We start from the raw sequence: 26,279 nt of genomic DNA, 5'->3' as shown, positions 1-26,279 counted from the left end.
TCCGTTTACTGAGAAACCCTACATTAGTATCGAACCTGAACTAAATTGCTGAAAAAATGAAGTAATTTAGTAAAATTAAGTTGTTCGACAATCTTGAGACTCCCTAAAACGACCCATTTCTTTGTAAAATCCCTTAAATTCCCTACCCTCGTCCTTGAATCCACAAGAACCAAGGATGGACGTTCCAGTTGCCCTAAATGTCATGCCAATTACCACTCCCTGCAGAGATTTAGACTATCTTCCCTTGACTGACAAAGATTTTCAGATAAAAGACCTTACCTTCGATGAAACCCCTTTGAAATTTCACTGCAAATACTGAGATATCTACTTGAACCATGCAGATAAGATAGACCTTTGGGAATCAAACCTGCCCAAATATCAATTCCCCAGTGTTCATGTCTTCCCGGAAATTGTCCACTACTGCCATGCAAACTATGACCCTATTATGAGAGCTGTAATGTCCCCAGACCAGAAAATCCTATTCACCATTACAGCCGAATCCATAAATGAGATGTTACAGTTGTAGCCTGGTCAAGACCTCACTCCCCTTCCCATTGTTGATTTACTTGAAAGATTCTCCAAGCTATCTAGTTCCAGAATTACTCAAACCCTCTAGACTTTCATTTCTGAAGAGAGACACATGCCAAAGGACCCCCTCCTTACATGTCATGCTTCTTTTCTGATTTGGGCAGAGATATCACAACAATGCTTTCATGCATTTTAGGTTCTACCACTAATGAATATATAGATGAGACTATTTTTGCTGGCATGTCTATTTTTACCCCTTGTCAACCTCCTGAAGTCAAGTTTGATCATGCAAAATTCATCGCTGATAAAATGCATGATCAGTTTATGAGATTAGAAAATGAAAGGGTGTTCAAATATTCATCAGTCCTGTACCATTTGTTTCTTTACTACTAGACTAATAGATTCCCCTTCCCTGTACAAAAACTTGACACTAGAGGGAATCCTAGGTTTGTCATCTTCTGGACTTCTCTTTTCCACAGGTCTTGTTCTTCACCCTATTCATACACAGATTTTATTGACTAATTTGTACATCCAGTGACTAAAATGTTGATAGGAAGTCCCCCTCCCAGAATTAGTGCAGACATTAAGAGAGTTCTCTAACTGTCCAAACAATACAGAGTAGGGGATTGGTACTTGTACCAAAACCATACTGAAATTAGAATTTATGGGTGTGAGCTGCCACCTTACAAATTACCTAGATATCTCCCCATGAGATTATTTTCTCTAGAGTACTATAGGCAAATTATCAATTATGATGAGATTCATTTTTTTAAGAACAAAAATAAGGCCCAACTGAGAATAAAGGATCACTTAGGCCCATTTATTTGCAACAACAGAAGAGCAGGAAAGGAGGCAGATGAATTCCTCTAAAGATTGAAATTAAAACATAGTTTCATTTGGGCCTATGAGCCTCATGACTTCATCTGTGATAGAAGGCAGAAACATAAACTATCACCTTATATCCACCATAGGGTCCCAAAGATTGAACAATATGCCAATCAATCTGAATGGGTGGAAGGCACTTTAATAGAGCAGGATAGCACACAAGTTGAAGTTGACAATGTATGGGTAGATTTAGAAAGAAGGCTTGATGAAGATTCCTTTGTACATGTGCCAGGAGAGACTTCATCGCAAAGACAGTCTCAGGAACCCAGTACACAATCATCAGAACATCAAGGTACAACAGAACAGGTAGAAGACTTAGAGCAACAAAAGTCCTCTGAACAAGCAGAGCCATTAAGACAACAGGAATATTCAGGACAACAAGAAGAATCCGAGCAGCCCAAAATATCAGAGGAGTTGGCTCAACCTCATCAAACCTGTGTTGCAGACCCCTCTCAATGAGGAAAGAAATCTTAAAAGAGACAAGGAAGAGGCCACTCCTTCCAGCGGGCCTATTGATCAAATGTTTGCTAAAAGGCAAAGGTTAAACCCCTATGCAGAAGAAGAGTATACTAAGGAGACCACAGGCAACACAGGGGCAGAAAGGACCGATAGTATGCAGACTATCCCAGCAGGTGGAACACCGTCCACCTCCCATATACAAGCATTAGAGAGACAACGAAGCATAGAGGTGTCTCCCTTCAGAGCTTTCTCTGAGCAGAGCCTAGACATTAAAGGAAAATACAAAGAAATTAAAGCAAGGAATGAGAAATTAAAAGCTCAAACCTATGCACACTATTTCAAAATGGCTCCAACTAATCAGACCAGGATTATGTCATCTTTTAACATAAAGGAAGGAAAAATGCAGATGAGCTTCCTCAAACCAACTGTACAGCAGCCAAGATCCATGGTCGATAATTTGAAGACTGATTTTGAAGTTTTGGAAAAGGATATTCATCCTATTGACCAAATAGAACTGCATAAGCAAACCAGTGAGATGGTCTATTCCACTTTGGCCAATAAATCCATCATAGCACATCAATTGCAAAATTCATTGCACAATACTACTACACAGCTGCAATTAGAAAAGGCCTCCTCTCAGGCTAAAGACATCAGAATAAAAGCTTTGGAAGACTTGATGATAGAGTTGGGACATGATCCCAAGGATGTCAAAGCAGCTGAACAATTAATTACAAATAAAAATGATGATATAGTTGCACTGAAGAAGCAGCTCAAAATCCCTCCTCTCCACCATCCTCAAACTGCAGAAGTTATAGAGAGGCAAAAGGAGGAAGAACTTATGGACCTAGTCCTCAAGTTAAATGAGCAGTTAAAAGAAACTAAGAAGGAATTGGAGAATGTTATACAGTCTAAGCAGAGTGAGCTGGCCACCGCTCCTCAGACTGTCATACCCACAGTTTCTACAGCAATACCCTCCACTTTGGTAGCTTCCTTGGCACCAACACTTCCACCAGTGATAGCATTGCAAATAGCAGGGACTACTTCAACTACAGGTACATCAACCAGTGCAGGGTTAACAGCAGAAAAAACAGATGAAGTGATCAAATCCGTGGAACAGATGAGTATCGAGGCTACAGAATTGAAAAAGCTTAAAGAACAAATGTCAAGTTTGGAAACAAACTATGAGCTTGCACATACTCAAATTAAAGAAGAAGAAAGAAAAAACAGAAGGATGGAGGAAAGAATCAGAGTCCTGGAGAAGGACTTGACTTTAGAAAAACCATTAAGAGACATAAAAGACATATTGTGGGCCAATATCATTGATTCCATCAATGATATTTGGCCTTCTATTCAGGTTATTTATGAATAGACTGAACTAATCAAGGTAGTTGTGGAAGCTATACAAAGGACCAAAGAAGAACTAAGAGATAAGCCTGAAGAGGCAAACCAGTTAATTAACTTTTTGAACAGCAGGAATAGGAACCAGCTAGAACAATTAGAAATTGAGGATCGAACAACTACCATCCTTGAGATTAAGAAAGTCCTTACTAAGAGGAACTCAATGCTTAATCTAGAGAAAAGGTGTCAGAGTATTCAGACAGATATAGATGATTTCATGTTAAAATATGGCATTCTGAGAGAGAAAGGTCTTCCAAGCCCACTGGTCATAAATAACAAGTTGATGACACATGAAAAATATATTGAGAAATTAAACAAACAGGCCAGGAGCCAAGCTATCTCTTCAGCAATAAAAGCACTACCTATAGGAAAAGTGCTTTATGATGGCTTGAAAAACCTATTTTACATAGAACATGAAGTAAAACACCTATTCACCAGCCAACCCAATTTTTCCAAGTACACAGATGCTGATGAAGTATACAGGAATATGATCAGAATGAAAATACTAGATAACGAATGGCGGACCAATATAACGGATATACTATAAAGTTACTATAGTAAACCTATGGAGTAAAAAATGTTTACTACAGTAAAGTCTAGTAAATACAAGTAAAGAGTATCAGCATAGGTAAAGAGTATCAGTAGGTGAAGATAAGAGTGAAGTCCAGCACACAATTACCAAGACAACTGCAAGAGGCAAATCCGAGTTCAAGCATCCAGCACGTTCACAAATAGAGGGACAGCAAACAATCTGTTTTCCATCTGTCTCTATCTTCGTGTAAAAGATAACTTTGTTTCCTATAATAAATCTCGTATGGTTATGAGATATTTTGTATTAATTTTTGTATAAATACTTGAGAAAATGAAGTAATTAGGGTGTATTAAAAAGCATTTCTGGAAACATTTTGTTTGGAGCTAAAGGAGCTACTGTAATCAAGGCTGGACTGGTTTGCTGGATTGAATAAAGCTAAGGACATTTCACTCAATTCATGTGCACTGTGGGAAACAAATAAGTATCATTTCTCTGAGTTCGAATATTGTTTTCCTTTATGTTATGAAATATCATATGTGTTTTCTTATAAATATTAAAAACAAACGAGGAATAATATAATCAGAATTAGCTTAAGTGCTCTATGTTTTAACTGTTTTCTTATTTAATGTTTTCTGCTAAATTGCTGAAGTCTGGGAATTCTTAATTGCTCCCTTACTTTTGTAATTCATTCCCCCATTGGCCCTTAGTACAGGATTCTTAATTGCACTTGCTATTTTCCAAGCCTCCCTTCTTCATCTTAATCCATGTTAAGGATTCTTCATTGCCCTTGGCACTGAGTAAGATTTCATCCATTGAAACCTTTCAGATTTGTCCCTGTTGTGCTAGCTTGCCTTGTGAACTCCTACCTCAGTGATTAATCAAATCTTGTTAAACCTTTCCTACTCGACTCCATAGCCCAATGGCCTAAATACCTGTTATGCCCATCTGTTTCCTTAATTCCACAAAACAAATGAAAACAAATTCCTTAAGCATTAATAGCTAGCCTAATATTATATCAAAACGACGTTAAATCATAAAGAGAGAACCCTCTCTGAGTATAGATTGGCTAGGATCTGTACTTAAAATATTGGCTTGTAGTTACCTTGGATCCTTTCCTTCTTCTAAACAACTTCTAAGGAAAATTTGAGTGATAACATAATCCACCTATGTATTTTAGGAGAGTATCTTGTGAAGACAAATCAACACCCAAGATTAAAGCTCTTCTTCTCAATTCCTGTGTGTAAATTTGGACACTCTGACCTTTAGCTTGTCTAAAATTTTGCCAATCCATAATTTCTTTTTGCATGTAAGCTAATGGATAAAATTTCCTTCCTAATGCAACTAATAAATCATTCCAAGAAGAGATCATCTTACCACTTTTATTCAAATATTCTTGATTTTTGGCATCCCACCAGATGAGAGCTTCACATTCCAAGCGAAAAGTAGCAAGTTGGATCTTTGTAACATCTTCATCAATGTTTTGAATCCTATAATAGACTTCAATTTGATAATCCCAATTATCCAACTTTTCAGCATTTAATTCCCCAATGTACATAGGTAATTCAAACTTGACATCAAGCTTAATCAAAGGAGACTTAGCATGTCCTTTTGGAGAAGGAGGAGGAGTAGCTCTATGAGATGAAAGAGGTGAAGAAGGAGGTGATGATGGAGGTCTATATGGAGGTGAAGGAGGAGGTGGAGGTGGAGGCTTTCTCCCATTACCACCTTTACCATTTGGTTGATTATAACTTTCTCCTTGCAACCTTATTTTCCTCTCATTGTACAACACTTTCACCATCTCAGACATATCACAGAAAGTCTTTCTAAATGCTCTCTCATCCTCATACATCAACTCTTTTCCTTCTTCATGTTCCATGACTGGTGGAGTTTTTGGAGTTTGTGGCCTCCTTGAACCAATTTGAGGGTTTGGTTCTTAAAGCACTCCTTCTCATCTTCTCAATTTAGACCTTGTAATCATTCAAGAAAACACTTGAAAAATTGTCAAACCTTCACAACAACCATGATTTGATACCAAATTGATCTAAAATTAAAATTGAAGGTTCCATATAAATTTTTGCAAGCTAGTTCATGTATTATGGGAAATGGATCGAGATTGCAAAAACACACAAACTAAGTTAAATTTTGCACATTTAAACAGTGAGAAATAGACAACAAGCAGCATCAGAAAACAACAATTTGATGATGGAGTTCACGCCTCGTAGGCTATGTCTCTGAGTCTAGCTTCCAATGTTGTACCTTTAAATTATATGCTCAAAATTGAAATTACATCAACATACAATGCTCAAATTGCAAAAATAACACTTCCATTGTGTTCAAAACACCCAAAAACCCTTGTGTATGCTCTTCTTGGGCTCAAAAAGTTTGAAAATGGCCAAGTTATGCCTCCTTCCTCTCTCTGCTAACTATTCTGCAAATTCATCCCTTTGTCAAAATAGGCAATGAAATTCGGCTTTAGCAGCATCGCACAGAAACAATTTTTCACTTATAGGTGGCAGGATCAACCATGAAAACCATCGATTCTGATGCAATTTGTCGAACTGTTAGGTGCGCCAACAAGGTCATGCCCCTATTCTTCTACCCTTGGTTTGGTCGTACATTAACCAATGTGATCACAGGGTGCAGGTTAGAGGCCATGTGCCTGTGCCTGTCAACCCTTGCTCCTCGTCATGCGACTGCAATGAAATCGCAGGTGGGGTTCCATGCACCCGCCCCTCTCTGCACCTGTCGTTAACGGTTACATGATATAATAGAAATCGAGGTTATGGCCATATGCCCTGCCCTTTCCACCTTCGCCCATGGACACAATACCACCATAGGACTCAGGGCTAGGTCGATCAAGCGAACTCACTGGCTTAGCCCTCCCCCCAACGCTCCAACCATATTAATATATTAATAACCAGCCCACCATTCATAACAAGAACCGATGTGTGGTGTTTTGGTAAGGCATGTGACTTGTGGTGGTGAGGTCATGGGGTTTAACCCTATGGAGGTCATTCAGTCGAACAAACAAAATTTGGCACCAAAAACTAGGCCACGTGGTGGCCCTCTATAGGGCCACGTGGCAGCGTTTCATTTGGCAATGTACTGGCTTATGGTTGGCCCCCAAACAAACTCATCTACCAATATAAACATGTTACTAGTCCTCACAGGACTGGCCCATATGACCATTTTCATGCCCAATCAGCTTGGTGACGTCAGTACCATGTTAGCGTATAAACTTCCATGTGGCATCCGTACACTTCCTAGTCAACCGTGCAAGTTGACTTTTTTACTATTTGCCAAAAACTTCAATATGCGATAACTTCCTCATACGGTATCGGATTGAGGCGATTCAAGCATCGATGGAATCAAAATGAAGAGATCTACTATTTGGTGCTAGTTTAGAGAGAATTTGAACTCTTTTAGTTTTTAGCATATTTTTAATCCCTTGGATCAATGGTTCATAGTTTTATAAAAGCTATGGATAGGTGAGACTTTTTCCATAAGGAAAAAGAAAATCTACCATAAAAAGCATGAGAGATTTTAGGATAGATTGAGTGACTTTAGAATTTAGAAAAGTATGGTTTATGGAGTGATTTTAGGATTTAGGAAAAGTTTATTTATGGAGTGATTTATGGGTGATTCATGGAGTGCTTTTAGGATTTAGAAAAGATATTAAATTTCTTAATTCTACTTATTGTAAGCCTATGGGAAACGAGAACTAATGGTCAAAACGAATGTAAGATCAAGCCAAGAGAGGAATGAATACTTTTGTAATTGTTATGTAATTGTATGGACATGATTTTATTAATGAAAGGAATTTTCATTATGTGCATAAATTGTTCATGTTTGTATGTGAGAATGAAGAATTCAAATTTTATGTGTAATCTGGAATTAAACACAGCTTCAATCTTGTATATGGGTTTGAAATTAAATGATATGAAATTTAAATATCACAAGTGAGGGTGCATATATTTTTTGTGTATTTGTTTTATTGAAATACCAAAGAACAAGATTAAAAAGTGGTTAAAGGTGTATGGGAAACTTGTTGTCAGTATTGCATTGACATCCCAGAAGTAGGGAACCAAAATTTGTAGGAAAAGTGAATTTTCCTGCATAACCAAGAGAGGAGTAGAGAAAATATATAGATCTATCACAAATTTATCACAATAAAATTGATAAAAACTAAAGAACTAAATACATCACAAAAATATGAAAAGACGGAGAGAGAGAGAGAGAGAGAGAGAGAGATGGAAAATAAGGATACCATTAAGAAGAAACATTACATGCAATGAGGCCAATTTTGGAACCTCTCCTTCCTGACCTTCACTCTCTTCCTATTGCTTTATTATAAGGTGTGTTGCTGACGAAGTCAATTTTAATTAAGTTTGATTATGCCAACTACATATATATCAAGTTCCCTTTAATGCAAAAATATGACTTTATGACATATACATTCAAACTTAGATTATAGGCCCCCAAGATTCGGATCATGACAAAACATTTGGAACCTAATTTTTAGCACACACACTTAGATACGAGCTAGCTTCCTCACACTTTGAATCTAATACTAGAGAAACAATATTGCCAAACCCAAGCCCCTGATTGTTTTGGAGAATTTGGTATCTATGGATAAATACTAATTCCCTAGATAGTATACCACATCGCAGGAAGTCTTGAACATCTCATTATGTGGTGTGAGAAGATCTTGGCCTGTGAAGTTGACATGAAGGATGTTGGAGGTTGGTAGGTTGCTATTGTATCTAGAACAATAGTTTAAATTGCTTTAGTCTTTTCCTATAAGCAATAGATAAGATGAGAAGACCTACTTGTAGTTCTACTTTCTTCTCGTCTTCCTTGTATCGATCCTGTCGCTCCTTCCCGTACTTAATACGTTTGAGAAGTACCAGTAAACGCAACAAAAAACAAAGAATCGATCAAAGCACATGATCTATTGAATATAAATGAAATGAATCATATACAATTCACACATATAAGCATTATGAAACAATACAAACATATGGGAAAAAGGTTCAAACACTTTATTGAATAGAAGAAGGAATTACAACCATTGGTGTCTAATTCAAAGCCATTCCTCCAGCTTGGATCCCATCCACATCACATCAAAAGTATGACAAACTTGTAGCATTACAATACTTGCTTCAAAGCCAAATCTCATAGCAACATTATCTCCTTACAATTCAACATAATCCAACCCCTGATCACTTAGATGAGTGGTCAATTTATAAGAAGATGAAGGAGATTTTGTCATAAATTGTGGTATTGAATGGCCTTCCATACTTATAATTAGTTCCATGGAGGAAGGGATGAGAAGATAGGATGCACCTTAACTCATTCCTCATCCATTTTCGAGCTCATAGGAGTTGATAAGTGAGGGAACCTTCTAGATGACTCCAAAAGATAAGAATATTCTCTAAACCCTATGTGAATTTCGCTCAATCTCACCCAGCGCAGGTGAAAGGAAGCCTAAGTTATTTGTAGAGCACCCTAGCAATGGACTCAACTGCTCTGTAGCACACCCTTACAAGGTCTTACCTGCGCTGGTCCCTTTAGAGGCTATTTCTGGATGTCTTCAAGTCATGAAACTATCTGGGAAGGAGGCATTCAAAGGGGTGACTTGTTAAGGGCATGTAGCAAATGAAATTATGGTTTGATGATCCTTAAAACACTGATCTGGATGATGGGATTGATGTGCCCAAATGGATCTATAACAGCTTCCCCCTGAACCATGAAGTCGGAAAAATGCCAATGTCGAATGAAATGCTTTACGATGTGATGAGGAGGTATCGAAGTGGAAGGTGACCTGCATCAATTACAATACATATATCATGATATTTGGTTTTACATGAATTTCCGAGGGAAGGCATACCCATGCTCAGCTTATAAACTTTCATTACATGTACATAAACAGTCGTCTATAGATATAGACCCATGATCGGAATGACTATCAATGTAAATCCATTATATATATGATTTATTACTCTTGAAATCACAGCCCAGATGGATGAAACTAGATCCAGGGTCTTATATCTTGTTCAATCATTCGCTCAAGTATGAGTCTAACCATGTGAATATATGATCTGAAGTCGAACATGGGAAGACACCATCTCATTAGCAGCCAATGATATAAGCTGTTAACAGATGCAAGAGAAATCACCGATAATGATAATGATCCTCAAGGTACTATAGTACATTCTGCATGGTGTGAATGGATGATTTGATGTTGAACACCATACAAAGTCTTTCAATCGAAGGCCATTGATGTATGCCTATCGCCAGAAGTGAAAAACCTGCCATTGATGCATGCAAGCCTCAAGGTACTAGAAGGGGGTTTCTAAGTCAACTTCTTGGATATTTTGCTGATGTCGACAAGAAGAAACTCGTCGCAAGAGGGCCTTGATGTATCCCACATCAATGACACGAAATGAGTGTAGTGATTTTAGAGATGGAATTTGACTGACGACACAAGGTTCGAGAATGGCGGTCATGAAAATGAAGGTTTATGGTATTGCAAAGGATGAATTTTCACTGAATGACTTCTCTTAAACATGTCGGTGACACTGGAATGAATTGGTAGCATTGACCCAAAAAGAAAATATGGATGGTATGATAGACCAACTGTGTGATAACCATCAAGCTAATAACCCAACCCAGATAGTCACGGTGATGGAGTGAAAGTGTCATGTTCAAGAGAAACCTGCTACCATAAAGTGGTTTTCCCCTTTTTCCCATTTTCCCCAGTCATTGTTGACCAATACCTCTTTATTTTTATCAAGCTTGAGGAGGATAACATATGCTTGTTGTATAATTTCACCCTTCGGGTGAATCCATCACTATTTGATGTTTTAACGAGTCTAACGAAGGTGAAACTCGGTCTTGTCTAGATGGACAAGTTTGTCACTATTTGATGTTTTAGCGAGTTTAACGACAAAGATAACTCGATCCTTTTCATGTTTAGAGAGTTTGAAAAGGTACAAAAAGAAAACTCCACAAGTTATTTTTCGTAAATTAATCTCTCAAGCCCGAAAAAGCGTAAAATAATACAAGAGAGATATCGTTAACGAGCTGGAAAGGACAAGTGCTCGACAATCTTTTCATGTTTAGAGAGTCTGAAAAGAGCTTAAAGAGGACTCCACTTTGAGGAACGAGTGGTGTCTAGGATAGCAACTAGTTTTGGTGATGTTGGAACTTCTCAAAACATGTTGATTTATGTGAAGAGGCTGACTAATAATACCACTCATTGCAAATGTTCCTCAAAAGGGGTAAAACAACCAAGTGAAAGCATATGATCGGCCAAGCAAATAGTGACGATGGAAGGAGAAAAACCAAGGCTGATCTGGCAGAAGAGGCTAATAGAATTGAAATCATGAGGGTTAAAATAGAAATGGGTTCATTTTAGACAAGCTTGAACCATAGGGGACTATGCTTGGATTTAGTTTCATGTTTACACAAGCCTGAAACGAACAACTATTCTTGGAACTAGTTTCATTTTTACACAAGCTTGAAACAAGGAAAAGCTTTGCTTGAAACTAGTTTCATTTTTACACAAGCTTGAAACGAGGAAAAACTATGCTTGAAATTGGTTTACATGCCCCCAGCATGATGAAAGTGAGAGTCTCCTATAACCAAATGGAAGTCGTTGGAAATGGGTTCATTTTAGACAAGCTTGAACCATAAGGGACTATGCTTGGATTCAGTTTCATGTTTACACAAGCCTGAAACGAACAACTATGCTTGGAACTAGTTTCATTTTTACACAATCTTGAAACAAGGAAAAGCTTTGCTTGAAACTGGTTTCATTTTTACACAAGCTTGAAACGAGGAAAAACTATGCTTGAAATTGGTTTACATGCCCCCAGCATGATGAAAGTGAGAGTCTCCTATAACCAAATGGAAGTCGTTGCAGTGAAGCAGGACGGTTATCCAACACTTTTTTGGCTTCGTCCAAATAGGGACAAAGGTGAATGGGGTGATTCCCTTCACATAACCTATAGGGAAACTTAACTTTACCACTAGGTGCATGCCCCCCAAGCTTCATTACATTCACCCAAGTAGACTACTTGTGGCTATCAGGTGGATGGAATCAAGGTTCGTTTACGACATAAAGTGAAATACTCAACTTGGAACTTCACTCCAAGGGACCTTGTTTCATTTTTTAATGAGATTGACACAAGACAAGGAACTCTGCTCAGATTCCTTGTCTCATTTTTTAACGAGCTTGACACAAGACAAGGAACTATGCTCATGGGAGCTATTTCATTTTTTAATGAGGTTGACACAGTAAAAGAACTATCCTCATATTCCTTGTTACATTTTTTAATGAGGTTGACACAAGACAACGAACTATCCTCATATCCTTGGTTTCATTTTTTAACGAGGTTGACAGAAGACAATGAACTATCCTCGTAGGAGTTGTTTCATTTTTTAATGAGGTTGACACAGTAAAAGAAATATCCTCATATCCTTGGTTTCATTTTCTAACGAGGTTGACACAAGACAACGAACTATCCTCATGGACCTATTTCATTTTTTAACGAGGTGGACACAGTAAAAGAACTACCCTCATACTCTTTGTTTCATTTTTTAACGAGGTTGACACAAGATAAGGAACTATCCTCGTACTCCTTATTTCATTGTTTAACAAGGTTGACACAAGACAAGGAACTCTCCTCATATTCCTTGTTTCATTTTTTAACGAGGTTGACACAAGACAAGGAACTATCTTCATGGGAGTTGTTTCATTTTTTTAATGAGGTTGACATAGTAAAAGAACTATCATCATATTCCTTGTTTCATTTTTTAACGAGGTTGACACAAGAGAAGGAATTATCCTTGTAGACCCTTGTTTCATTTTTTAACGAGCTTGACAGAAGACAAGGAACTATGCTCAGATTCCTTTGTTCATGACCCATAAGAGGTCATGACTTCCAAGAGGTTCTCATCATATGGGAGAACAATGCTCTGGAAGGAGAGATCTAGTTCCAATGTCCCCAATACATAATGTACAACATCACAGAATTGATCGTCTGTTGATGTTGGCACAGAACGGGTTGCCACATAATTAACTCGTGGCGGGGATGATACCATTGGTACAAAAGGACCACTTAGGGAAGATGGTTGACTGGAAGCCATATTTGAACCGAGAAATGAAAGTTGGTCAACGGTGACAATTTTGCCTTCATGCGGGAAACAAATCACTCGAAAGAATGTTGAAACAATAGCTCCCATGTCATAAACATAGTCACTCCCAAGAAGTAAATTGTAATCTAAAGGGCTTGGGACTACCATCACATTTAGATAAACGATTTTTCGTCCCAAAGTAATAGGCAACTGAGGAAGGATCCCCAATGATTGACTGGTTCCTTTATTAAAAGCCCACAGATTCTAGGTAACAAGAACAAGTGGCGGCGAACCGAGCGCTTGCCAAGCAGTGGAGGAAAGGATACTCACATATGCACCTTCATCTATGATAGTGCCAGATACAATCATATTACAAACCTGTACTATGATTTGGAAAGGCACATAAGAAGGAAGACGGAATCCTACCAGTCGATTCCAATCAAAGGAAGTGACTAGACTACTTGGAGGGGGTACCGTAGAAATGAGAGAATTAACCCCTTGAGTTACGAGAGCAGGAGGATTTTCCTCATGTCTTGATGGAACAGGAGGATTTCCCCCAAGCTCATTAGAATCTGAAGAAACAAAAAGAACCTGAGTGGTATCATATTCACTCTCTTCGAGAAAGGTACGATTAACTGAAGGTGAAATTGGATCAACTGTTTCCTCCACCTATTGATTTGGGTCAAGTATAGACTCATAGGATTCACTTTCAGAGAGAGTGGGTTTGACTGACGATTGATTTGAGTTAGTCACTTTATCAACTAGTGAAGGATAAAGGGATAGTCTCCTATAACCAGATGGAATTCGTTGCAGTGAAGCAGGATGGTTATCCAACACCTTTTTGGCTTCATCTAGATAGGGACAAAGCTGAATGAGGTGATTCCCTTCACATAACCTATAGGGAAACTTAACTTTACCCTTCTTTCCATGAACTTTACTACCATTAGTTGATGGTGTGTCACCAACATGATCTCGAGAAGTTGATGACACGGGATGATGTGAACGAGAAGACCATTCTTCTAAGATATGAGGAATATCAGGACAATTTCGAAGAAGATTGTCTCCCGCACAAAGTTTGCATGGATATCGAATTTTGTGAGGCTTGATGGACGGTTTCTCATCAGATGTTACATTCAAAGAAATGGTTGCTTGGTTTCCCCTCTGCTGAATTTGCTTCTTCTTCTTCTTCTTCCCTTTCTTATTCTTCTTAGACACCTGGTTACTGGTACCAATACTTTCACCAGGAGGAGGAAGAAGGGGAGGAAGAAACAACCGAGGAAGAAGGCAAAATGTCAACTTTAGGATCAACTGGAGGTTGATTTTGTCCAGTTGGAGGTGTACCTGATTGTAGGGAAATCACGACATTTTGAACCAAGGAGGTTGAAAACAACCACACTAGCAAGCCAACGGTAAGTCCCGGTAGGGATAATGTAGCCATATATGGAGCACCTATATTTCCAAAAGAAGCAAAAGGACTAGGATTTCCATCAAAGGAATTCCTTGATCGGTGGACTCCAGATTTGTCGCCATATGTTTCAACCTAAGATCAACTAAGGAGTGAGCATGGAGGATGTTATCCACAGTCAATTAATTTTATTTTAATCAAAGTGACATAACAAAACAAAAGAGGAATAATCTAGGCAAAAGGTTTACCAAGCAACTGTGAACTGCAGAATACCTCCCGGCAAACCGAGAAGTACGGAAAAGCAATCTCCACGAATGATGTGTTCGGTCTATCACAGTGTACAAGGCGGATTACTGGGTTACCTAAGGATGGATAGCGACCTAGTATTTTCCTCCCATATATACCCGAAAGTACGTGGAGGCCCAATCCGTATAAGCGATGTCTAATGCAAAACCGCACAGTGAGAGCATTCCCATATACTTTACGTACTGTAGCATCACCTTATATACCCGAAGGTACGTGGATGAGCTACGATATACTTACGTACGTGGAATGAGGTATCACACTCGGGATGTATTATAGACAAGTTAGCGACAGTTGCTTTGTTTTACGACTTCAGAACACGTCTCTAGCCTAGAACCACTAAATGTTTTTCGTTAGGTGACAATGCTCCATAAGGTAAATTCAGATAAATTTTAAGTTGATCTTCTTTAGAATTTGCCTTTCATGGTTCACTACATGATGTATGTTTGCAATTCCTAAAATGAAACTAATATGATAAGCATTCTTTCCATTCAGTTTAACAATGAAAATCCTTAGCTAGTAGGGATAGAGCAATCAGATTTTTGACAAAGAGAAAAGAGCACATCTAATGCAATTTCCCTAGCTATTCCTTTCAAGCATTCACAAACTACAATATGAACGATGCAAGTTTTTCTTTTTGGTTTCCTTAATGTGAATATGAACAAAAGGAAATATGCACATACAATTAATCAATCTTTAATAAGAACGAAGACTTTGACGACAATTATGTTTCGAAGGAAAAGAAGACTTTACAACACTTTCTTTCGAACAAAGATTAATAAACTATATTCTAACTTTGACTATAGACTGATAATGACAAAGAAAACATGAAAGAAACATTAATAAATCAAATCAAAGTAGGGCTAGACAAGGAGATAGAAACTTGTTCTCTGAGACATGACATTCATTGATCAATCAACAAGCAAACAAACTGAGGAAATTTGGTAAAAAACTCAATCCAAAGGTAAAATTTTCCCTAAGGTGGATCAGCGAAGGTCAAAAAGGACCTAACTGCACTACAGAGCATTGTCTCCCACTCAAGGGTGCTTTGTAGAGTACTTTCCCCTGACCAAGCTTGTGTTGATTCCTGAGAGGCCACTCAAGAGTCATCTAACCTCAATTTTTAACCAAAATTCAATGCGAAAGAGCTGAAATACAATCAATGAAAAAAATTAGGGTCTACAAGAATGTCCTAGGAGGTGGATAAGCTATTAATAAAGGTGATAGTTCCCCAGCGGAGTCGCCATTTTGTTTTGGAGAATTTGGTATCTGCGGATAAATAATAATTCCCTAGATAAGTAATTGTATCTAGAACAACAGTTTAAAGTGTTTTAGTCTTTTCCTATAAGCAATAAATAAGATGAGAAGATTAGAAGACCTACTTGTAGTTCCACTTTCCTCTCGTCTCCCTTTATTCAATCCTGTCGCTCCTTCCCGTACTTAATACGCTTGATAAGTACCTGTAAACGCAACAGAAAACAAAGAATCGATCAAATCACACAATCTACTGAATATAAGTGAAAGGAATCAAATACAATTCACACATATAAGCATTATGAAACAACACAAACATATGGGAAAAAGGTTCAAACACTTTATTGAATAGAAGAAGGAATTACAACCATTGGTGTCTGATTCAAATCCATTCCTCCAGCTTGGATCCCATCCACATCACATCAAAAGCATCAAAAACTTGTAGCATTACAATACTTGCTTCAAAGCCAAATCTCATAGCAACATTATCTCCTTACAATTCAACATAATCCAACCCCTGATCACTTAGATGAGTGGTCAATTTATAGTAAGATGAAGGAGGTTTTGTCATAAATGGTGGCATTGAATGGCCTTCCATACTTATAATTAGTTCCATGGAGGAAGAGATGAGAGGATAGGATGAACCTTAACTCATTCCTCATCCATTTTCAAGCTCATAGGAGTTGATAAGTGAGGGAACCTTCTAGATGACCCCAAAAGATAAGAATATTCCCCAAACCCTTTGTGAATTTCGCTCAATCTCGCCCAGCGCAGGTGAAAAGAAGCCTAAGTGCTCTGCAAAGCACCCTGGCAATGGACTCAACTACTCTATAGCGCACCCTTACCAGGGCTTACCTGCGCTGGTCCCTCTAGAGGCTATTTCTGGATGTCTTCAAGTCATGAAATTGTCTGGGAAGGAGGCATTCAAAGGGTGACTTGTTAAGGGCATGTAGCAACTGAAATTAGGGTTTGATGAGCCCTAAAACACTGATCTGGATGATGGGATTCATGTGCCCAAATGGATCTGTAACACTGATTTTACCACATAATCCTAATTCAATCCAATAAGTGTAGAGAATATGAATAAACTATAAGGTTATCCAAATTAATTCTTCATAAAAAAATTGCCCAATTTTAAAGATAACCAGTAGCTAATTCAAGAGACACTTACCACTAGCACATAGCTTCTTGTGATGCAGGGCCCATAGAACCTCTGATACCCTCACACATGCTACAAAAAGTAGAATTTTCCGCTATGACCAATGATACCAAATGCTACTTTGAACCTCTACCTACCTTCCTAATTGAGTTCCTTGACACAAAAGAGATCCATCAATCTGTTAGAAAATCATAAAGGTAGAAATATTTTCTTATACTTGATAATTACTTTTGATGTTCTTGATTTCTTATTAGGTTTCCTTATATCTTCTTTCTTTTATTTCATCAAGCAATTACCAAAGCAATAACACATACATCAATGGACACTGGATATAGGCACACAGCCAAGGCAAAGCCCTTCTCTAGGGGAAAACCCGGTCGGTAATTCTCCCTTCAATAGTTTTCCTGATATATTCTAAGACTCTAGACCTTAACACAAACTTTCCTCCACACCAAATCAACCTTCTTCTATGATTACAGATGATCCTACTTGACTTGGAAGCAGCAGAATCAGTAGCAGCACTTTCTTTCACCCAATAACTTCGACCTTGCTTTGGATACTTCGATCTTCACTGAAAGACTTTGATCTTCACTTAGAAACTTTGATCTTGATCCAATACAGCGTCTTGAGGCAACAACATCCAACAATAGCAACTTCGACCTATGCTTGATCTAGCAGCAACAACATACAACAACTAGCTACGGCATCAATAAGAGAACTTTGAATCTTCTAAAATAGGGCACGAGAGAGAGAGATAGATGTACCAAAACTTTGATTTTCCTTCCTTCCTTCTCCTAGACCAAACTCGCATTCATTTTGCTTCCTTCCTCTATTTCACACTTTTTTCCCAACTTCAAGGAAATATTGAACTTGCTTGAGTAAATTGTCCTCCAAATGGAATGCAAAATGCTTCATATATAGCCTTTAGGTGAGGTTGAATAGCCTTCTTCGAGGCCAAATTGATCATCTTAAGGCCGACTTGGTGTGGAGGTAACATAATTCATATTTGACTCAATACTTAACATTTTTACACGATTCAAAAGCCCAAGAAGGGTCTCTTTAAAAGTACAATGACTCTATTGACTCAGAATAAATCCTAGGAGTCCTCAATAGGGACTTTGACCTAAAACATGATGACCCAAGCATGAAATCCAAGGATTTAATAAGTCATAATAATAATAACAAAAATTATTTTCTTTATTATTTTGACAAGTACATTACATGATGACTCAAATACATTAATAAAGACCTGACCTAGTTACATTTTCCAACACTCCTTCTTAACTAGGGAGGTGTTCATCATAAACAAGTACAAGAAAGACCTCAACTATATGAGCCATGAAGAATTTTAGGCATTGCAATGCCATGGACTAGATTCCTAACTAAGGAATTCTATCCATTGGTATCTCAACAACTTAGGCAATGCCATGGACTAGATTCCTGACCAGGGAAATCTATCCAAGTGGGAATAAGATGGACACAATATTTCAGCCTCTCTAGGTACCATCAGGCTTACTTTCTAACCATCAACCCAGAGATCCATGTGTGTATCCAAAATCATAGCTCTATTACCAACCCATTCTTTCCAACTTTGGTACATAGACATCAACATAAAGTGTCGGCCATATGTCCTCCCAGGTAATGCTTCACTCACAAAGCCTCAATACTCCTTGATCTAGTAGATCAAGGACAACAAATCTCTCCCAATCAAATTGATCGATAACCAACATGTTATCAAAACCTTCGAGATATTTACTTGTACAAACACAACCTCAATTAATAATATACTTTTACATGTACATAATCAAATACAAACCTTTGGGGTCTTAATGTTGCTTTTCAACATAGTAGAGCTACCAACTGTATCTTTGACAGAAGATTCCTCAATCATACACTTTCCTTTACATGCAACATCATATCCTTCAAAATGAATTCTCCAATCAAAACTACGTTATGCCCTTCCTCTCAACCAGGAAGCTTTCCTCTATCCAGGCTCTCTCTTAATCTCAGGGAGATCTCTTTTATCTAGGCTCCCTCTTAACCTAGGGAGATCAACTTCTTCTTTTCAAGATCAGAGAATCTTTCGTGGCTTCCATCCTTCTCATCATAGTTATCATTACCATTCACATCATACTTATCACATCAACTTTTCTTTCGATCATCTTCACCATCTTGAAGATTGCGTACCTGCACAACTTAGATAGCAAGTACAACCAAAACTATAGAAGTGTGAAGTTAGCAATATCATAATCTTATAATAACATAAGCATTAGAATTTACAAACATAATCAACAAGAGACTATACTTTAATACTTCAACTTCTTGCCTGGGTTTTGTTACAAACCCTAAATCACATCCACAACTCATCAAGATATCAAACTCACTACATCTAGGGTTTTGAATACTATTTTAATGACATGACATGGTCTTTCATATATAAAACCCTAGAAAAAAATCATATTAATATATCTAACAACTTTCAAATTTCATATGTTAGACTTCCTACTAGGGTTTCATACACACTCTAGATTTCATATATAAGATTTTAACAACCAAGAACCAATCAACAATATGACAAGCATCCACTAGGGATTGTAGCAAACCCTAGATTTTCTTATTTACACAATTTCAATAATCACTATATATATAGATCTCAAATTTTCATATCACACATATTAGAGAATTTAACTATTACTAGGGTTTTGCTGCAAAACCCTAGAAGTTTCCAAACAACATCATCCTAGAATATTAAATTCAGACGAGGACTTGTACCTAAGACTTATGACCATCAATAATTAGGTCAACACACATATCTAGGAATTCATCATCATGCATAAGCGCAACATTAATATATTAGACATATACTAACCTCGACCAAGCTAGAACCAATGGATACATATATAGCTAGGGATTCATTCCTAGGATCTTACTTTAAATACATCACAAAGGTTTTTCTTATAGACCCAACAAAACCCTAAATATATAGGGTTTCATAACATAGAAAAGAAAACCCTATTATATCAAAACTTCAAAAGTTCGGGATTTCATACAACAAAATTTCAACCCTAACAAGTTAGGGTTTTCATGGTCATATCAAAACCCCAAACATGACATCATCAAAAAAAACTTCAAATAACATTTCCCAATAACCCTAAGCATTTTTAGGGTTTCAAACATTAACATTATCATACCCTTAGGTTAGGGTTTTCCAGAAAACCCATCTAGGGTTCTATAAGAATAATCAAGGATATAAGGAGGGTAGATTTATCAAATGATGAATCACCCAAAACAAGAATCATTATGATTCAATATAGCTAGACATAACAATGTTAGTAATATAATCTTCTTTAGGGTCTATGTTTTGATTATGCAATTATGAAGATGGAATTTCCACATTAAATATAGGCTAATCCTCTCAAGAATTGCGTAAGGAAGTAGGGGCTTCGAAGGCTAGTAAATTGGCTTAGTGTTGGCCAGAGTCAGCCTAGGAAGCAGAGAGTTAGATTGTACTAGTGTAGGAATTGTTCAGGAGGAACAAGCATTGTATTTTCTTCTCAGATCTTCTGGTTAATGTAATATAGATAATCGAGGTTTTGAGCAGGTGCTTTCCCCAGAGAAATATTGTGTTATGTACGATTGATATTCTTCCTTTTCTGCTTATTGTTTTCATTGATCAATTTTAGTTTCCGCTGAAGAGTAGAGTAGATTCTTGTCTTGCGTTTTAGCAAATCACATAAATTGTTGAATCTATAATGAAAACATACAATACTTAACCTTTTTACATGATTCAAAAGCCCAAGAAGGGTCTCTTTAAAAGTACAATGACTCTATTGACTCAGAATAAATCCTAGAAGTCCTCAATGCAGACTTTGACCTACAACATGATGACCCAAGCATGACACCCATGCTTTAATAAGTCATAATAATAATAGCAAAAAATATTTTCTTTATTCTTTTGACAAGTACATTACATGATGACTCAAATACATTAATGAAGACCGAACCTAGTTACATTTTCCAACACAATCTTGGTATGTCATTCCAATTTGAGTTAGTTTCCTTTATTATAACGGTATACTGCACCATATGGGCCATAGAACATGCCCATACCATATTACCAAAAAGTTACATGACATAGAGAGGACCATGATATACTAGATTTGACTACTTCAAATGCCCAATTATGACTCCTTCCCACAAGGCATAGGTCTTGAGTAACCTCATTGTGTACACAAAGATGATGTACTCATGCCAAATTCCCCTGCTCCATCTCTCAAGAGCTTCACTGAAGTCACAAGGGGAAGAGAATTGACCCCTATTGTTAATGATGCCAAAATATCCATGGAGGCTTTGCCATCCTTTCCGAATAATGATGATGACAAAGGGGAAGTTGCTAATCAGGAAAATTCCTCCCAATTTGGACCAAATTCTAGGCTCATAGCAAAACACGACAACAAACAGGTTATGAATCTTGCCCATACCCTATTATCATATTTCATAACACGAGAATGCCCTTCATGGACTAAGTTGGAATGTGCCCAACTTACGAATCCATCCTCTTCTCATGAAACACAAGTTGCAGACATGATATGCCCATACCACACTCCCATGTTTATCATTTCAATGGATACATTTGGGGATCAACAATGCCCTTGATTTTTAGAGCTTTGTATTTTAACCTTAATGACTACATGCTTCAAGACATTTGGTGCACTACTTAGAGATTTATGTCATGGGGCCTCTTAATATTAAAAAAAAAACCACTGCATTAAGTGATAGAGAAATGTTCCTCATTCTCATTGATCCACAAGGTTCCACATGCTAAGCTTCTACCCTTGTTAGCCATTTTGTCTGCTTCTGGATTATTTTAACAAAGCACATGATACAATATAGAAGATTGGAATTTAGATAGAGTTTTGTATTCACTTAATTATGTTCTTCAATTTGAGTTCTCTTGGTAGAGTGCCTACAACAAGATTTCAGATTAAATTTCCAAAATATTTAATAATGATTAGTTTGTTTAGATTATGTAGAAATTTCCACCTTTGTAGATCAACAGATTATGCAATATACTAAAGCAAAATACAAGATCTACTTCTACAACAAACTTGTGGAAGCTTAATCGAATATGAGCAAGATCAAATAGAACACATATAACTGAGAATGAGAAAGCAATCACACATGAACAGAGAAAAATACTTTGGGGAAAACCTCAGCTAAAAACCTCGATCTCTGTAATACATACATGATACAAGTGGAAATATGTCTAGATTACACAAAGCTTTAGCTCACAAGCTATCCAGCTCTCAGTACAATCCCTCTGCTGCTCATAGACAGTCAAAGGCTTCTCACAAACCTTCTCCTCTGCCCTCCAAGCCTCCTATTTCCTTGCGCAGTTTCTCCTGGGGTCCAATGCTGCCACCTGTGTGAATTGGCCTCTCACACTGCTCACTAAACTCAGAAGTAACTGCGCAATCCTGAAGGAGATAATTCCTTCTGCATGGATGAGTTTCCTATATAGGAAAAATCCTCCAACTGATAGTACACTATCCCTTCCTCTGATCTCAATTGGGTCTCTGACTGAACTAACATGCATGAGTTATTTATGAGAGAATATTCAGTTATCTGAAGTGCAGCAGTTACATGCATGCATGCATTAACTAACTGAACTCACAATCAGTTCAACAAACTATTTGAACTAATCTAACTGTACTTAATTCAGTTAACTGAGCTAACTAATTACAACTCAAATTAGACCTCATACTTATCTCTTTAACTAAGGGATAAATTCCTCAATCAATGGGATAATTATTGCATGTCCTCACATAGACTTCATGTTTGATTTTCTCAACCTAATTAACTCAAGATGAATTAATTAATTATTAATCAAACAGCTGCTAAAAACAAATTCGAATTTTACTTCTCAATTTTAGTTCAGGGACTAACTAAAATTGAAATCTATCCCGAAATGCTATTTATAGCAATGCTATTTTTAGCACTTCCATTTTTCATTCCTTGTTGCTATGTCCAACACTGGTACCTGAAATGCTATTTTTAGCATTTCTTGTTTCTATTCCCAACAAATTATGAGTATTGGCCAGATGTAAGTCTTGGAGAAGTACATATGCCTTTACTTGATTATTTGAGAATTTTCCAAAACCCTATGCATAAGATTTTCTACTATTTGGAACAAAGAATAATCTGCCCCCATCCCTTACATATCTTTCATTTATCCACATAACCTACCCTTGCCCCTTACATACCTTCAATTTATAATGAAAATCATAACATTAAATATCATGGTGATTTGTTATGTTTGTTATTTTAGCAAAGAATTGACTACCACAAGCATAAAAAAATATCTTCAATCTTGACCCTTCTAAGGTATTGAGATTTTTTCAGGCATATGTTGGACCATGTCTTTGGGTCTTGTGTAGGGCATTTGCTAGTGAAAAAGACTTATTTTTATTCAATGCTAGTGATGGGATTTTGTTTTATTTATTTTTTTCCTATGTGGTTAACCAATCATGGAGATAGGTAACCATTATGTCCATAGAATATTTGTACCATACAAATCCAACCGAAGGGATCATTTCCCGGCGGCTCAACCACGACACTTGACCCCCAGAGCATCTAGAGAATTGAACTTGTGACCTCTCATTAACAAAGGCGCTCAACCAATTAAGCTAACACTCAGTTTTAATACATTTTACTTTGTCTACCAATTTTATATTGTTGTAATTTGAATTTAAATTTTAGAGTAAGAATGTTGTAATTTTAATTTTAAAATATATTTTTATGTCAAAATTATTGCATTGATTAGAAATCAAATAATGATGTTTTTTTTAATTTAGATTTATCTTTGAAGAATTAAAAATAGTTTACGCTAAGAATTAGTTGTTCCAGCAATTTAAAATGATGGAAGAGAAAATAAACATTAAAACATTCTTAATTTGATAAAAGTTTAAATTTAATGGTATTATAAATATAAATATAAATGTTAATATTATTATTTAGTTATGAGAAAGATATTTCAAAATATAAAAATTATTTTTAAATTATATATATAAAGGTTTTATGAATCTTGTATTGAAACTTAAGCTTGGAATTTGGCGCACTCCAAAATGACCAAACAGACAACAATTACATAGTAGGTGACAGTTGATGGAAGTGGGGGTTTAGGAATCCTCGCCAAGTTGGTTTTAGTCTAGATAATGTGTTCGATGGTCGTTTCCACCAGGAATCATGGGGCAACTTATAGAGAAGATTGCAAGGAAGGATGTGCGAGTATCAGTAGTTTGCCTTCTTCACAGGACTCTCGTAAGGAAACTATGGGTTTTTAAGTGCTCGTTGAACGCTTCTTTTTCTTGACTTTTCTGTTCTTAGAATTTTCCATTGCCTCGAAGACGAAATTCCTCCTTGTTTGGGCCAAGATTTTTTTAGGGAACACTTAAATTCTAAATTCTGGTCTGGAGGAAATTCAGTCCTTTCAGTGCTCATTAAGGTGGTTTGGGTTCCTTCTTAGCCCTGGGCTTCAGTCTTGATTTCTGGTGGGCAGCAGCAGGCTTCCGGTGGGACATTGTTCAGAGCTTTCCCGCACAGTGTCAGCTCATAGGTCTGCATTTAGTGGCTTTCATTTGTTTAGAAGTCTATCTTTCCTTTGGTTTATGGTCCTGTTAATGTCACTCGGTGTCTTTGTTACGGTATTTGGCTTTGCTTCTCTGTTGTTTTTTCTGAATCCTTTCTCAAAGAATGGGATCTCTGGTGGGCTTTGGTTTTTAAACTACGTTTTAGGAGGGGAGCGCAAGAATTGCTCTGGATTTTAGTAGAAGGCATCATCGTATTTTCCCTCTGGTTTGAAATTTCAGGTTGCCCCAAGTTCTCCTCTCTTCTCCTTGTTTCTCTCACGGCTTGATCATAACTCAGTTTCGCTTCCAACTTGGATTTCAATGATTCCATTTCCTATGGAGCCATTCTCCGTGTCTCGTTAGACTCTGGTCTCTTAGGTCCTTCCTTCCTCTGTTTTACTATGGTTCGCACTACTAGGGATCGTCGGGGGATAAGGAGTTCCCACCGCCCTTGAGTTCAAGAGCCCTAACAGTCTGCAAAACATTCAGAAACACTCTTTGTGTAGTCAACCCCTTGAGTTCAAGAGCCCGAACACTCTGCGAAGCCTTCAGAAACAGTCTTTGTGCAGTCAACCCCTCCTTTAATTTGAAGAGAAATTCAGAATGCAGAAAGAGAAGTAGGAGGTTAGACACTAGAAACACCAGAACCACGCAGACCGGGTATATGTAGACCATCGATTTGTACTGGCAGGGGCGAAGTGTTGATTGAATGCTCGGAAACCCAGCAAGACATTTATTACGTATATATGAAGTGCAAAAGCAAATAAGGAAGGCTAATGACAGTGTATCAATGTTGGCCAAGCATTTAGAAGATTGGAGTTTTCCGATTCAAAGGAGGAGACTGAAACACAGGACACCATCTACATGGACTCACCTTCCAGATAAATGCCCTTTCTTAGAATTTATGTCATGCATAGTAACAGCAGCAGCAACGCTGCAATCATGGAAGAAATAGTTTCTCGGTTTATGGAAAATCTCTACTCTGTTTTCGACATTTCTATGGTATTGTCACTATATTCAAACAGTTTATGTAGTCTTAAGACATTTTACCAGGTATTGGAGATAATTAATTCATCTGTGATTTTAGCCCCTCAGACACTACCTGAGACTAGAAAATCTGGTTTTTGGGACCCACAAGAATTGCATATCAATGCAGCCAAACCAATCAAATTTAAATAATGTATAAATTAATTAATTTTTGGAATCCAATAAATTTACATATTAGCCCAACAAAAACTCAAATTGTAGAATCAGATTTGAAGCATTTATGAATTTAAAAAATCATAACACATTAAATAGACTCGGTAGAAAAATAAAACGTACTTCACAGAGTTGCCATTTGAAACGACACTCAAAAAGGATAAATACCAACACAAAACGTATCCTTCGCTAAAATTGTTATTTCTGGATACGTTGTTAATATAGTCACTCAATTGGTAAGAATCTTGGCATTGATATATTTATTTTATAAGGTATAAAAAGTTTACAGTAAAGAAGGAATTCATATAACAAAGAGAAAGGGAAGAGGGGAAATGTGGAGATAAAATTTAATTTTCTAAATTGACTTGTGAGTAAAAAGTTAATTTA

Source organism: Pinus tabuliformis, chromosome J (assembly GCF_031772625.1).
Source record: "Pinus tabuliformis cultivar Carrire ecotype Pingquan chromosome J, CPIR1, whole genome shotgun sequence".
In the NCBI taxonomy this organism is placed as follows: domain Eukaryota; kingdom Viridiplantae; phylum Streptophyta; class Pinopsida; order Pinales; family Pinaceae; genus Pinus; species Pinus tabuliformis.
The sequence above is the reverse complement of the archived record's forward strand: the minus strand, read 5'-3'. Positions refer to the sequence as shown.